Source organism: Capsicum annuum, chromosome 11, assembly GCF_002878395.1.
Source record: "Capsicum annuum cultivar UCD-10X-F1 chromosome 11, UCD10Xv1.1, whole genome shotgun sequence".
Lineage (NCBI taxonomy): Eukaryota > Viridiplantae > Streptophyta > Magnoliopsida > Solanales > Solanaceae > Capsicum > Capsicum annuum.
In genome coordinates this window covers 25421926-25437063 of record NC_061121.1, presented here as the reverse complement: position 1 = coordinate 25437063, position 15138 = coordinate 25421926, and positions in this window count along the sequence as shown.

The following is a 15138-nucleotide window of genomic DNA, read 5'->3' as shown; positions in this document are numbered from 1 at the left end:
AGATGGTGACAAGAGTCAAATGCTGGAATGCAAAGCTATTATCTTATAGTGGCAAGCCACATCTTATAAAAAGTATCCTTTTTGAAATGCAAACATATTGGGCACAAGTATTCCTACTGCCAAAAAAAGTCATTACCATGGTTACACAAATTTGTAGGGTGTTCCTCTGGATAGAAGGTATGTACTATTCAAAGAAATCTTTAGTTGCATGGAAAGCAATGTGTTTACCAAAAGCAGCAGGAGGGCTGAACATCATTGAATTTGATAGGTGGAATAAGGCTGCTATCCGTAAACTCTTATGGGCATTAGTAAACAAGAAGGACACCTTATGGGTCCAATGGATTCACAGCTTCTACATCAAAGGTAGGGAATTGAATTTAGTGCAAACACCTAAACAAACATACTGGCTTGTTAGGAAAATATTTGATGTTAGAGAATGGATCCCAACTAGAACTCCACTACAACATCTAGCACAATTCACTACGGGCCCAAAGTTCAGTATTAAGAAGTTATATGTCTACATGCTACCTCAACAGGCTAAGGTAGAGTGAAAAAACTTGGTATAATCACCAGACACCAGTCCAAGACACTAATTCATTACATGGTTGGCTCTCCATGGGAGATTAGCAACAGTGGAAAAACTTTAGAAATGGGGCATCAATGTAGCCACTTGTTGTGTCTTATGTGGCTCAGGAACTAAAAAAACATTCCAATATCTGTTCTTTGAGTGCATCTATTCTAAGACCATATGGAACACATTACTAAAATAGATAAATATTCACAGACAAGCTCAATCTTAGGAAGATGAAATCAAATGGTTGACTTCTGGTTTTCACATGTCCAAAACAAGTTCACAGGTACTAATTTGTTTGTTTACATCTACAGTATACCACATTTGGTATGAAAGGAATGCGTGCAGATTTAAGGCACAAGGCAAGAATACCATACAGTTGCTCAAAGACATCTGCCTTTAAGTGCATATGAAGGGCCAGCAGCAGCGCAAATGGCAGGACTTATTAGCAAAGTTGAATTATTTTCCAATTTAATATAATATAATTGAAATATGTAATAGTTCATCAAGGCAGGAAACAATGTACTCAAATGTTCTGGTGGAATAAAAAGATTTTCTTTTCACCAAAAAAAAAAAGATGGGCTAAAAATTAAATAAAATTAAATTGATTTTATGCTGCTATCTTAATAAATGTAATAATAAGATGTAGCTATTAAGAATAAATTATTCATGTAAAATTAGTGTCACGTAAAAAAGTATTATATAAAATTATTGGTAACAAATTTAAAATAAATTATTATTATTATTATTATTATTAATAATAATAAAGCTAGCCAATGTATTTGTAAATTGTGAGTGTGCGTATTTTATGAAAGAAATAACTTAATAAATATTAATAAATTATGTAAAAAATGTCGTATTTGTATTAATAAATGGTAAAAAAAAATGATAATAAAAAATTAAAATAATTTGTGCATTTTATAAATCATGAATGTGACTTGTCAAAAATTATTAGTATTAAAAGTTAAATAATTTTGTTGAAATAGTAGCCTAGGAGAGCATCGGGTGGTCAAAATTGGGTGTCAACACCATGTATTTTTACTTATATTATGTTCACTGTTATTATGAAATGCTCTCACCTATTTTGTATAAAAACATGATATTTTGGATTGTTTCACATACCAGTACATCTATATTGACCTTCAATATTTCAGGATTTGAGACACAGTTCTAGGGTCCCACTAAGCAGTAGATTGGGTTGTCCGGAGTTTGCAGTTGGTGAGCCTCCCTTGTTTTGGAAGGCTAAGTTTTATGATTTAATTGTTTTTAGTTTATGGTCCGACCGGGGGCCTTGTCCTGGTCTTTTAACAGATGTTGCATTCTTTTAGTTCGTAGAGATTTTGCAGATAGGTGTTAAATGGATTTAGGTCTTGTTGAAATTATAACTGCATGGTTTTGTTGAAAAAATAAAATGACCATGTTTTGTTATGTTTTTTTAATTTTTTATAGAATGTGAATTATGAATATAATCGCCAGATAGAAGGGCTCTCGGGCTTTTATGGTTTGGGATGCTTGTCGCGGTCAGGGCCTCAGTTCGGGTCATGACAAACTTGCTATCAAAGAACTGTTCATGATCCTAGGGTGTTTTCGAAATCACATCGGGTAGAGTCATTTTTATGAGTGTGTAGTGCACCACACTTATAAGTAAGAAGCTACTAGGCATTTAGGAACATTTTACTTTTTTCTTGTTGTAGATCGTGCCATTTTATTGTCCATTTGGAAGTTATCCAAATTCCTTCTGTACTCTGATTTTACTAACTATGTCTCATTGTCGAGTCGATTCAAGTGCAGAAGTTTAGAATCTAAATTATGTGGTCCTTTTTGATTGAGTCATAAATGATTATGAAATTGCACAGGGACTTAAGAGGAGTCCATTAGTGATTAAAAGTGTATTGATTTAATATTATTCCCATATCTACATCAATCGTGCATTTGAGCCTGAGATATAAAGTGTATATAGTCCCTTTTAAAAAAAATTCTTGTTGCAGATGTCATACTTAAGGGTAGTGATATATGTCTGAATGTTGGAACAATATTTCCACCCAAGTTATAGTATGTGTTAAGGTGTCATACCCTATTGGTAGTAAGATGATCCCGAAGTTGGTGACATAAAGTCACAAGGTTAGTAGTCAGAGTGAGGGTGACTTTTGTGTAAATGAATAGTTTTAGTTATATAATCGAGGATTGAGGAGCGGGTTGCCATTATATAGTGATAGACTAGTGTAGTAGCAATAGTTATGGATTGTGTGATAGTCTGTGAAAGAAGTGTCTGGCTATGATTACTAATTATTCAAAATAGGGAAGGATCTCAAAATAGATAGTTATGGTGGTTGTATAAATCATTTATAGGTTTGAATGGATAGGGGTAGATTAGTCAATAAGTTATGGATAGAGACTTATTGGTGTAAGTGGAATTTGAAGGTAGTCTAAATGTATGCGTGGGTAAGTAACTATGATGTGAGAGAGTGAAATATGTTGATAGGATCGTAATGGGTTATAATATAAAATTATGATCGACTATCCCTATAATGTAACTTTACCCCCTTGATTTGTCTTTTCTTTAGTAGTTGTAAATTAGTAGTACATATGAGAAGGTCTGTAGTAGATTTTGAGATGTAGCAGTAATTTCGTGGAGAGGATAAACTCATGGGCTATAGTTAAGTGAAATAAGAGACTTAGGTTGATATTTCTATTCGATTGATTAGTATAGGCTGTGGCATGTTTCATATGATTGGTGTTGTTAGACAATAGGCTTGAACTTTAGATGTGGATAGTGGTGGTGAGAATAGTATCCTAAATTTAATGACGCATGTTTAGTGGGAATGAATTAGTTGGCTTGATGTGATTTATAAAAGAGCCTAGGTTAATAATTTATGAAAATTTTAAGTGGTAATTGTGAGGTATATGTGTACATGAGGACTAGTATTAAAATGATGAATTGTGACTGAGTCATTTAGTAGTTAAGGGCGTAAGTATATAAGGATAAGTTGAACCCCAGATAGCATGTGGTTAGGTAATTTTGTATGTGTATAAGTGCTATGTTTATCTAGTTCATGTTCTTGAATGTTGTAGTATGGAAAAGTTTGGGAAATTATACTGTGATGTTCTTTTGAGCTGAATTAAGGAACTATAGGTAAGTAGTATGTGCTTTTGGTATAGTTTTATAATTTTTGTTAAGTTGTAAGTTATGCGACTAGAGGTTTAATGCAAGTATCTTAAGTGGTGGATAATAAATTATAATGTGATAAGGTGTGCGGATGGGTATGCTCACGTGTGTGTGAGTTGTAGGGTGATGGCTATATAAGCTAGTGAAAGTTAAAAGTAACATTTTTGGAAAGCAAGGCCTTCAAAGTATAGCTCATCAGGGAGAGTATAGAATTTAAGTATATGGTGATGTCTCTTTTGTGTTGAGAGTTATGGCTGTAGATTTTGATGTGAGGTTATGTCTATAAGTCGAGTGTGACTTTGATCTAAGGGGGAGATGATGGATTAAAATAGTTCCTGAATTTTCTTGTTGTGTCAAGTTTCAAGTAAGAATAATGATAAATCAATCCCTATTCAAGCAAGATCCTCCTACTTCGATTTGAATAGACATCTAACAATGTCTAATGTATTCAAGTCTTGTCTACGTCTAAGGTTTGAGATCTCTATGTAACTCTTTTCATGTCCCGACCTCCAAACTAGGGGCAATAATGTCCCTCAGTGATCCAATATTTCAAGTATTCAAGCTCTATGTAATGATGTTCATGATCCATAAATCTGTGTCCCAAATCATGCTTGGTTCTAAGGAACTATACTTCCATATATTACCGATTCATTTTTATGTCGGTATTAGCCAAAATGATATAGTTGTGCGAACTCACAAATTTTTTGGCTCTGCAAATGAGAAGCAATGGCTTTGAGTAGAAGTTCTTATCTCAATTGTTGACTTCATGAATTCCAAACTTATGTTATATGACTCGTGTTTCCCGCTATGGTCTATCCTAAGTACCGTGCTATGCTTTGATTATGCCAGAGCATCTCTCTACTTACGATCCAGAAGCTTGATATATGAAGCACTTTGTGTTTACTCTATCGTATCTTCACCTTATGTCCCTCCTTATGTAGTGCAATGAGCATAAATTATGGCCTGATAGTGTCACTTCTATTCATGACGTTTATGCTCGGGTTCCTCAATGACCTTCCATATGTTAGTATAATGGTGGTGATGTTTTACCCAGAGGAGGAGATGTTCTTAAATATGAGAATTTGGGATGTGATTTCTTTAGCTAGAATTATAAGAGAAAGGGAAAGAAGGAGACAAACTTTTTCTATGTGGAATAGTTAGGAAAGAGATATATGGCAAGAATCCTCGTAAGAATGATTAAATTTGCTGCTCTTAGTGGAGAGATCCATGAAGTGGGGTGTTGTAATGATAAGCTTAAATGTGGTGATTGATGAAAACGTAAACCAATGTGTTATGTGGTTGGGACTCTTTGATTTAAGACCAGAGGGTGTCTGATGGTAGTGATAAGGTGAACTAATTTTTTTTAAAGAGAGGAGGTAGAGTGTAAAGTCGCATAGCTTAAGGTGGCATCTTTTTGTTTTGGGATAGGCTTCAACATGAGAGTGCGATGCAATTAGATTCAAACTCTAGTAGTTATGTATTTAGCGGGAATATTATAAGATTTAGATGTTGAAATGTTCTAATCATGGCTAAAAACATAGTGGAGAGCGTATCAATTGAGGCAGAGAATATTTCTACTCTATTCTTATGTACCACGAGAATCTCATCTCATGTTTTGTACCAATATTAATCAGGCTGAGGATTCCGAGAACAATTCATGACTTGCAATATTTTGATTATGTGTCATAAAACACATGCCAAGATCATGTCGATGTCAAGTTTTGTTATCTTATTTTTGTGCTTATACGTTTCCCTAGGGGTTATCATGAAGCTTGTTAGATGCCTTTACATATTTCGTTGAGGAAAAATGTTCAATTCAAAATTATGTTCTGTATTCTACACTTTTAGAGCTTCAAAAAGGTCCTACCCATCATTAAAGGATGAATGATCCCAAGGGGGAGATAATGTAACACCCTGCATTTTCAAGCTAGAAATCGAACTGTTGTTCCTACGTGTGAAAGCTCTAACAGAAATCATTTCCAAGTGAAAATAAGTGCCATGATCTATATCTTCGTGTTTGAAGTGCTTTCGATGTGAAAAATCTTCATAGGAACCACGTAGAGCGAAGTTGAGCTAAGAACCTTTGATTTGGCTAAATCTTTATTTTCGATGTTACAAGGGTCTACTTTTAACGTTTATAACTTTTGATACAAGTAGAATTTTTCAACTCATGACCCACCAAATTATAGATAATTGAGTCATCTTTTCAACGATACCAATTTCACCTGAATCCGATGTCCTAGCGAAAAATTATAGCCATTTTGGTGAGAGAGGTAGTAAGATTGTGCAATTAACGTGCCCGCACACTCCCTTTCACCCCTGATTTTCCAATTTTGGTTTCCATAATTTTAAGGGCTTTTTAGTCTTTTCTTCCCTTATAACTCCCAACCCACGTCTGATAACCCTCAATGGGCGATATTTTCCTCCTATTTCATCAATTAAATATAGGAAATCCTCTACTCTCAAGAACAACATAAATTAGGGTTTCCACCAAAGATCAAGAATTAAGCTCTTGAGTCAAGAATTTCAAGAAACTAATCAAGATTTGGTTTTTTTCTTTCAAACTAAGTAATCTAAGGTATGTGGGACTACTCTAAACCCCATGGGCATTATTTTTACTGTTTTAATCTAGATTAAAGATCCCCAATCATGTTTTTAAAGAAGGGTTTCGATATTGTTGTGAAAAGTAAGTGGCATGGAATTATTTTGAAAATGCATATGGTTGTTTTGAACTATTTCTCAAGAAAATTAAATGTACCTATGTACATATGTATTCATTTGTAATGAAGAGTTTGATTGAGATAATGCTTGATAAAAATTCCTCTCCTTTATGATATCTTTGATTTCAAGTGTTGTGGTTTGTGTAAAGGTATGGATTTCGTGGAAGAAAACTAAATAATGAATGCTTTACTGATGATCATGAAACCACATATTTATGACATGTTAGAGGGTGGTTTTGAATGAAAAATGTTCATATGTCGCAGCTAACAACTTCTAAGGGTTTTGAACGATATAAGCATAATATGACCACCTATTGATTGTAAATTTGAGAGTAGAGTATTTTGATGGAAGTTGAATGAAAATATATTGCATAACTCTCTCTCACCTGATGTTTAAAACTATGGTTGGTCATTAATACGATAATAAGTAAAAAGGGTTGCAAATATAATGAGATGTGATTTGATTGACTTGCACGTCAGGGTATTACGATACCCGGTGATTATATGTCCTTAACAGGATATGTACTGAATGTTTTGATAGTATGAAGTATGTTTGTTTTAAAAAGCTAAAAGTTGGGCTTAACAGAGCTAGTTGGTCACCTATTGAAGGCGTTTGAGTGTAAGGGCTCATAGCTAGAAACCGTAGTTGTCGATGTGGGACTTTTGTATTCTACATGGAGTCATAATAAAATAATTAGGATATTTCACATGGGGGGATTCTTGTGGTGTGCTCATATGGGGTGTATCACCAGCTACAATCCTGACGGCTACTTGGATTGGCGACTTGGCCACCGATTCTAGGGCGGATTCCATATAGCCCGTGGAATTACAGAATTGTAGGGTGTATCGACTAGCTCAGAAGAATAACAAAAAGTGAGTACAGGTTGTCAAGAATTGTTTTGAAGTTTATTAAATATGTGTGTTAAATAGATGAGTTATTGATTTTTTATTCTTTAAGTTGTTTACCTTCAGTTAGGTCTCAGTTTGAACTATTTCTTTATTTCAGCTTCAGTGTAGGATGAAAATTGCAGAACTAAAACAAATTTCTATGAAGCCTGATGTTGTTGAGGTACTGATTTGTTTCATTGTCATTGTTTTACGAAAATTTTGACTTTTGAGAGTCGTCACTTAATTTTGAAAAGGAATTAAGAAAGCTTTGTAAAGTACTTAGATGATCCAAAATAGCAAAATTGTTTAAGTTAGAGATTTTGAGTAAGCGCTTCCTATTAATGTTTTAGGAAGGTTTTAGGCACCTAAAACATCCGCTAACTTGCGGTTATCCGGACTGTTTGAAAATATCTTTTGACTAACTTCAAAAAGATTGATTTGTTGAAAAGTGATTGATTTTTTAGGAAAGACCTGTGTAAAATAGATTTGGACGATTTAGTAAGGATTTTAACTAAGTCTAAACAAACAAATAAGCAAATAAACCCATAAAAGAAGAAAGGAAGGAGAAAGTAAAAGACTTGGGTCAATGGGTCCAAATCAACGAAACCTGTCCTAATCTAATTGGGCTTTCGATCCATTTTTACCAGTCCTAATTCTATGTTTTGGAGCCCTTTTGTCCCAAAACCCGCTTCACCTGTATTAAATTTACAACTTTGGCTTCAAGGTCCAAATGAATGAATAATGAAACAAAGAAATGAGTCAACAAATAAATAAATACATGAGACAACTATGAATAAATAAACAAAAGAGACTTTCAAGTCTCTTAGGTACTTCAAATAGGGGAATTAACCCATTCTTCTTTTGACTCTTTGTATCTATATGTCATGGGATTATCTTTTGAACTGTCTTTCAGAAGTCTTCTAAAAGGGGTGGGCCTCAATGGCCCATTACGCAATGTAAGGGGAAAGAGTCCCTTTTGACTCCCAAACGAGTTCATGCAGAAAATAAAGATGAAGGAATTAATATTCATTTAAAATACAAAATGTCAAGTTTCAAGGTAAAAGAAAATATCAAGAACTAGTTTTTGACCGACAATGATGAGCATACTTATTATAATACCCCGTATTTTCGTGCTAGAATTCTAATTGTCGTTCCTACGTGTCTAAGCTATAATACAAATGATTTTCATATGAATATAAGTTTCACGATCATTGTCATAGTCTATGAAGTGGTTTAGAGGTGAAAAATGTTCATAGCAATAACTTTGAACAAAGTGGAGCTAAGATCATTTGATTCGTCCAACATTTGATGTTTGATTCTATAAGGGTCTACTTCAACGTGTATAACTTTTTATATATGTAGAATTTTTCATCTCAAGACCCATTAAATTGTAGGTAATTAAATTAGCTTTTCAACATCAATTTTGCAAGAATTCAATAACCGATTAAAAAGTTATGCTATTTCCGTGTGAGGCAGTAAGCCGACGCGAGAGTCGCATCGACTTCGCCTCGACATGAAAAACCGACGTGGATCCAAAGATAATTTGAATGCTAATTCAATTCCAAAAGGGCCTAGGGTCACTTTAGTCAATTTCCCCCACCCTTATTCCGTCTAAACACAAAATCAAAACCTATTACAAGCACTTTGGGAAAAATTTCATCAACTTTCTCCCAATTGAAAAACCCTAAGTTCAACATTCATCTCTAAGAAACTCAAGATTCCACCATCCTTTTTCCAAATTGATGCAAGATTTAAGATCCCTAGACCAATAGCTTCAAGAATCTTCATTCAAGAGTGCAAATAGAGTCTCAAAAAGCAAGCTTGTATATCTACTTCATCATCTAAGGTATGTGGGGTTTCAACAAGGACAATCATTTCATCCTTGTGTCCAAAACTTGTTTTAAACTACAAATTTACTGACTTTTTAGTGATCTCTCATAAAGTTGAAGTTAGGGTTTTATACTCAATTTATATTGTTTGAAGATTATGAGTTTACAAGTAATTGAATATTGAATTGCATGACTATTTTCATGTATTTATGCGCGTAATGCAATTTTTTAGATTTTTCAAAGTGAGCTTAAGCATGACATTGAGACTCTTGATCTTATTATTTTGATAGTATTTTCAAGAAGCATATTGAGAATGATGTTTTTCTATGATTTTTAATGTTAATACGTGAGTTCTACATTGAGATTCATACCCATTATCACTATTTATAAGATTATGAGTTTAAGAGATTTTGAAGAATATTGTCATGCCTATTGCAATATTTTTCAGATTTTGAGTTAAATTATTATTGAGTTCATTAACAAGCATGATTATTATGATGTTTTGACATAAGTTTGAAGCATGGGTTATTAGGCCCTATTTTGGGTATTGATATTTCAAGAACTTGTGCTTTTGTGCACACTGAGATTAGCATATTTTGAGTTGTATAAAAAATATTTGATTTTCAGATCCCCAATTGAGTTTTCGAATCCACTTTTCAGAGTTTATTACAGATTATATAAATGAGTTTGGTTTTCTTTATAAACCATGGGATTATTTTAAAAGTGGATTTCCATTGAGATGAGCGTAGCAAACTAAAGGGAGTAGTATTTAGCACTGAGTTGGGTAAGTTATTACGATTTCATACCCCAAAACTACATGCCACCATAGGATTGAGATTAATGGGCCCGAGGCCAAGATAGTGATCACTGAGTTGAGGTTATACTCACTGGAAAGAGCATGGCGCCTCTCCCCAATGTGAGGTTTCTTTCTTAGGAGGACAAAACGTTGGACTCCATGTAGCTCACATGATTTATGTCGGTTAAGAGAACCTCCCTGCTAGTAAAAATAAATAACAACTTTTGAGTATCTTTCTTAAGGTAAGTATTTTCCCTAATGATTTTAGGAACTAAGTGTAAAGGCTCACAAACTTATTCAGATATTGAATTACTTGAGATTTTCAGTTAAAGAGTTACAGCTTTAGTTTTCAGACTCAAAGTGAGCTCCTTTTTCACTTAGCCTATGTGAATTGAGATAAAGTATTTCTTATGCAGAATGAAATTTTAGATTTCATTTAGTTTACAAGATTATGAGAACAACAAGAGAATATAGATATTAGAACTAAATGTTGTGGCTCACGATATTTGTAAAGCATGGTTTGCTTCTTATTGCTATTTATTTCAGTATTTCAGATATTCCAGTTTATGTGAGTCACTTACATTTAGCATACATTGTTTTATAAATGATGACTATGAAATATGTTTTTACTTATGTATTCACCCTCATATACTCAGTACATCCTCAAAGTACTGATCCACGTATATGTCTATGTGCTACATTGTCTTATAATGTAGGTACAAGTTTCAGTATGCACATTCAGACTCAGACAGTTGCAGATTCCTGCCTGTGAGATGAGGAGTCCTCCTACTTTGGGGACTTCAGTTATACCTATTTATATTCTTTAATTTCTAATTCATACGTATTGATTAATGATAGTTAGAGTAGCTTCCCAGCTGTCTATAGTTAGTATTAGTAGAGGCTTCATAGACAAACAGTAGAGTTAATGTATTTAGTTTTAGTTTTCTTTGTAAAAGTATAGTTGTAATCATGTGAATTTAGTTTTGTATTGAACAGATTTTAAAAAAGAGTTATCTTCCACTGATTTTGTACAGATTTAGCTATTTTATTCAGCTTCTTATGAGTTATGCCAGTAGAAGGGTTAGCTTGGGGTCACTTATGATCCTAAGCACCGTGTGACATCTCGGGACCCATTTTTGGGGCATTACAAATGTGGTATCAGAGCACAGAGTTCAAGTGTCCTAGGGTGTCTGTGAAGCCGTGTCTAGTAGAGGCTTGCGGAATGGTATGGAGACGTCTGTACTTTTCTTCGAGAGGCTACAAGGCAGTTAAGAAAAGTTTTCTTTCCTTCCTATTGTAGATCGTCCAGTAAAGTTGTTCTCTCAGAATCTTCTTTTTATTTGTGTGTCACCCCAAAATTTCCTCATCTATGTATTATTCTTGAGATAACATGATCAACGAGTTTTAATTCCTCCCCATATAATGCTCTTAGATTTACTAGCAGAAATTTCAGAAGTCACACAAAAGGGGCTTGAGAGGAGGTCTCTAGTGTGCCATGAATCCTTCAAGTTAAAAGTTATGTCCTCATTCTTATAAGTCATTAGGTTAAGACAGAGTAAGATATGTATCCATATTCCTCATTAACCCTTCAATACGGATAGTACTCATTAGAGGAGATAGTGTGACTATAGATTGCTGAATAGAGTTTGTGTACATGAGATATTGAAACCTAGAGTGTTATGATTCATAAGTAGATTGAATCTTCTTATAGTTGGAAGTGTGGGTTTAGAAGTGTAGTGACAAGAAGGGTGGCAATAGCCATTTATTGAACATGTATATAGCTGAATATTTTTTTGCATATGATTGAGTTGGTAATGAAGTGATATGTGCTTGTGTGTTAATTTAGCGGAAGGTAGGGAAGGAGTTATTAGTTAAGGAGAATTGTTGTTTGCTTGAAGTATGAAAAGAGTTATTGATGATATTTGTTATGTTGGAAAGTATAGATTATTAATGAAGTACTCGGTGGTTTAGTATTGTTAATTTAGGCTTCCCTTGAGGTTGCGAAAAGGTGTTTAGTTTAAACTTATAGAACTATGAAAGAAGTTTAGGTGCATAGATGGGTGAATAGTAGTGATGGGTAGAAGGAGGGTGTGATATTGGGTTGTAAATAAGATAGGCCATACAATTATGATTGATTATTCTTATTTAAGGCTTTAGTAGACTAGTGTTTCTTGATGTCTTATTTTTTAGCTTTCCAGTAAGAATGGTGCGTGAGGTTGGGTTGTAAATTATGTTTAGCATTTGATGTTAAGTTTGAATAGCGGATGATCATAAAGGTGAGAATAATGATTGTTCGATTGTTGATGCGAGCTATATGGAGGTGATCTAGTAGGCTTGAATAGTGTATGCAAAAGTGTAAGTGCATGTATTCGAAATTAATTATGATGTAGAGGTGTGCCCAAGGTTATATGGGGATGCATTATTCTTGAAGTTTACTAAGTTTTGTGTGTAGTTAGTAGTACCTTAAGTTTCTAAGTGGAAGGAGGCTAGTGATATAGTATATGGTGTTCTTAATATCTAAGTTAAGTGAGTATGATTGATAATTTTGAGCCTTTTGATATAATCTTGATTCTCATGGCTTAGAAATATAAGTATAGAAGTGTGATCTTGGTAGGCTATGATTATGTGTTTAGAGATGTAGGTATGTTTGAAAATGAGGGTGTACGTCTTTGATAATGATTACTGAAGCTAAAAAGTTAAGGATGGTATATGAAAGGGTTGTTCAAGAATGAAGTCAGTAAGTTTGAAATATAGTTTATTCTTGTGAGTTTAGCATTTATGTGTAGACATTAGAATGATGAAATTATGGCTTAGTCTCGAGGATATGGAGTAGACCATAAGCTTAGAATATCAGCTCTAACCTAAGGGGGAGATGGTAGAGTGAAGAACCAAATTAAGTTTTGAGAATTAGATTGTGATACATGTTGTGGTTAGTTGAAATTGGTGTGTGTATGTTCTTGGAGTAGTGCATGGGAGTTATTGTGATAGAGGTTTAGAGAATACGATGAGTGTGCTATTATGGGTGTTTGTTTAGACGTTCATATATGGTTATAACAATAGGATTGAATGCCGTGTTGGTGTATGAGTGGATGAATGTGGTGCACGTTAGTTTCCGACCTTCCCGACCTTAGAATGTAAATCCTTAAGCGAAATCATGATCAGGGTTGTCAATAGCACATCTCGTGTAAGTTTTAAATTTTTTGGGCGAGGTTTGATAGTAAAAACAGTGAGGTAATGCGATATGGCCACGACGCGACATATGTCGCATTGGTAGGGGCAACGCGATGCATCGTATATCGTGTCGGTAGTCCAGTTCAGTTATGATGTTATATGTAGTACCCGAAATTTTGAGTTAGGCTTGACCATGGTGAGAGGACTTAGTTTAGTTTAGACCTTAGTAGATAGGTTTATCAATGCTCATGTGAGAATTAGAAGTTGAATCAAGGGAGTATAGTATTTAACGGGAATAGCATAATGAGGGAGTATTCGAGAAGAGTTGCTAAGCTTGAAAGTAAGAAGTTGCATTGATTGAAGCCTAGTACTTCTATCCTGACTTATGATCTATATGTCTATGTTCCAAGCTATAGAGTTGTATTTATGTTGTGATTCCTTAGTCAGATGTCTTGTTCAGATCATGCCCAGAATTCTTTGCTCCCTAATATTATTGGAATTTCATAGAAGAGTGTTGAAGAAACACTCCATTTGAGTATGAGCATTCAGTATGATCCAATCCATATATCCTGCAATCCTGTTTAGCAATCAATCAAATAAGCTCCTATAGATTCCCAATTTTCCACCTAGTTTTACTATCCACAGTATCATGCGTATTTCCATTCCAAAAGGTAATGTGTTTGCATCCATGTAAACTATGAATTCAGCTCAATTAATACATCAATTTCAGTTTCAAATATTAAGTAATGATTCAATTCTTAAGTATCTTGTGTATTATCTCAATCTTTCCTAGTATTTCAGCCAAATTAGTATCATTCAGGGATGAATGATCCCAAGAGGGGGATGTTGTAATACCCCAAGTTTTCATGTTATAAACCTCTCATCTTTTCTCATGAGATCAGATCCAATGTAAAGTAATGGTTACTCATAAGTTAACACTCTCGTTTCTATCTTAGCCACATATCTATTTTCATGAGAATTCATGCACTCACAAATCAGTTCAGTAGCTCATTATGTTCAAGATTCAGTGATTCAGTTTATTTTAGTTGTGCATGATAGCGTATATCCTCAGATTCCTCAGTGTTTTCAACTTAATTAGCCACATTCGAGGATAAATGTTTCCAAAGGGGAGATAATGTAATACCCCGTATTTTCGTGCTAGAATTCTAACTGTTGTTCCTACGCGTCTAAGCTCTAATCCAAATTATTTCCATGTGAATATAAGTTTCACGATCATTATTATAGTCTATGAAGTGGTTTAGAGGTGAAAAATGTTCATAGCAATAACTTTGAACAAAGTGGAGCTAAGATCATTTGATTCGTCCAACATTTGGTGTTTAATTCTACAAGGGTCTACTTTAAACGTGTATAACTTTTTATATACATGGAATTTTTCAGCTCAAGATCCACCAAATTGTAGATAATTAAATTAACTTTCCAACGATGCCAATTTCAGAAAAATTCAATAATCGAGTAAAAGTTATGCCATTTTCTGTGTGAGGCAGTAAGCCAACGCCATCTTGACGCGTCGACTTCGCCTCGACATGAAAAATTGACGTGGATCTAAAGCTAATTTGCATGCTAATTCAATTCCAAAAGGGCCTAGGGTCACTTTAGTCAATTTTCCCCACCCTTATTCCGTCTCAACACAAAATCAAAGCCTATTACAAGCACTTTAGGCAAAATTTCATCAACTTTCTCCCAATTGAAAAACCCTAAGTTCAACATTCATCTTCAAGAAACTCAAGATTCCACCATCCTTTTTTCAAATTGATGCAAGATTTAAGATCCCTAGACTAAGAGCTTCAAGAATCTTCATTCAAGAGTGCCAATAGTGTCTCAAAAAGCAAACTTCACTACCGAAAATTAGATCTATGGTAACGGTTGAAAAATCATTGCAATAGACCAAAAAATCATTACCATAGACCTATCGCAATGGTTCAGCAAGCGTCCCATAGGTGGGAATTGCGATAGGTCTATGGTAATGTTTTTTGCAA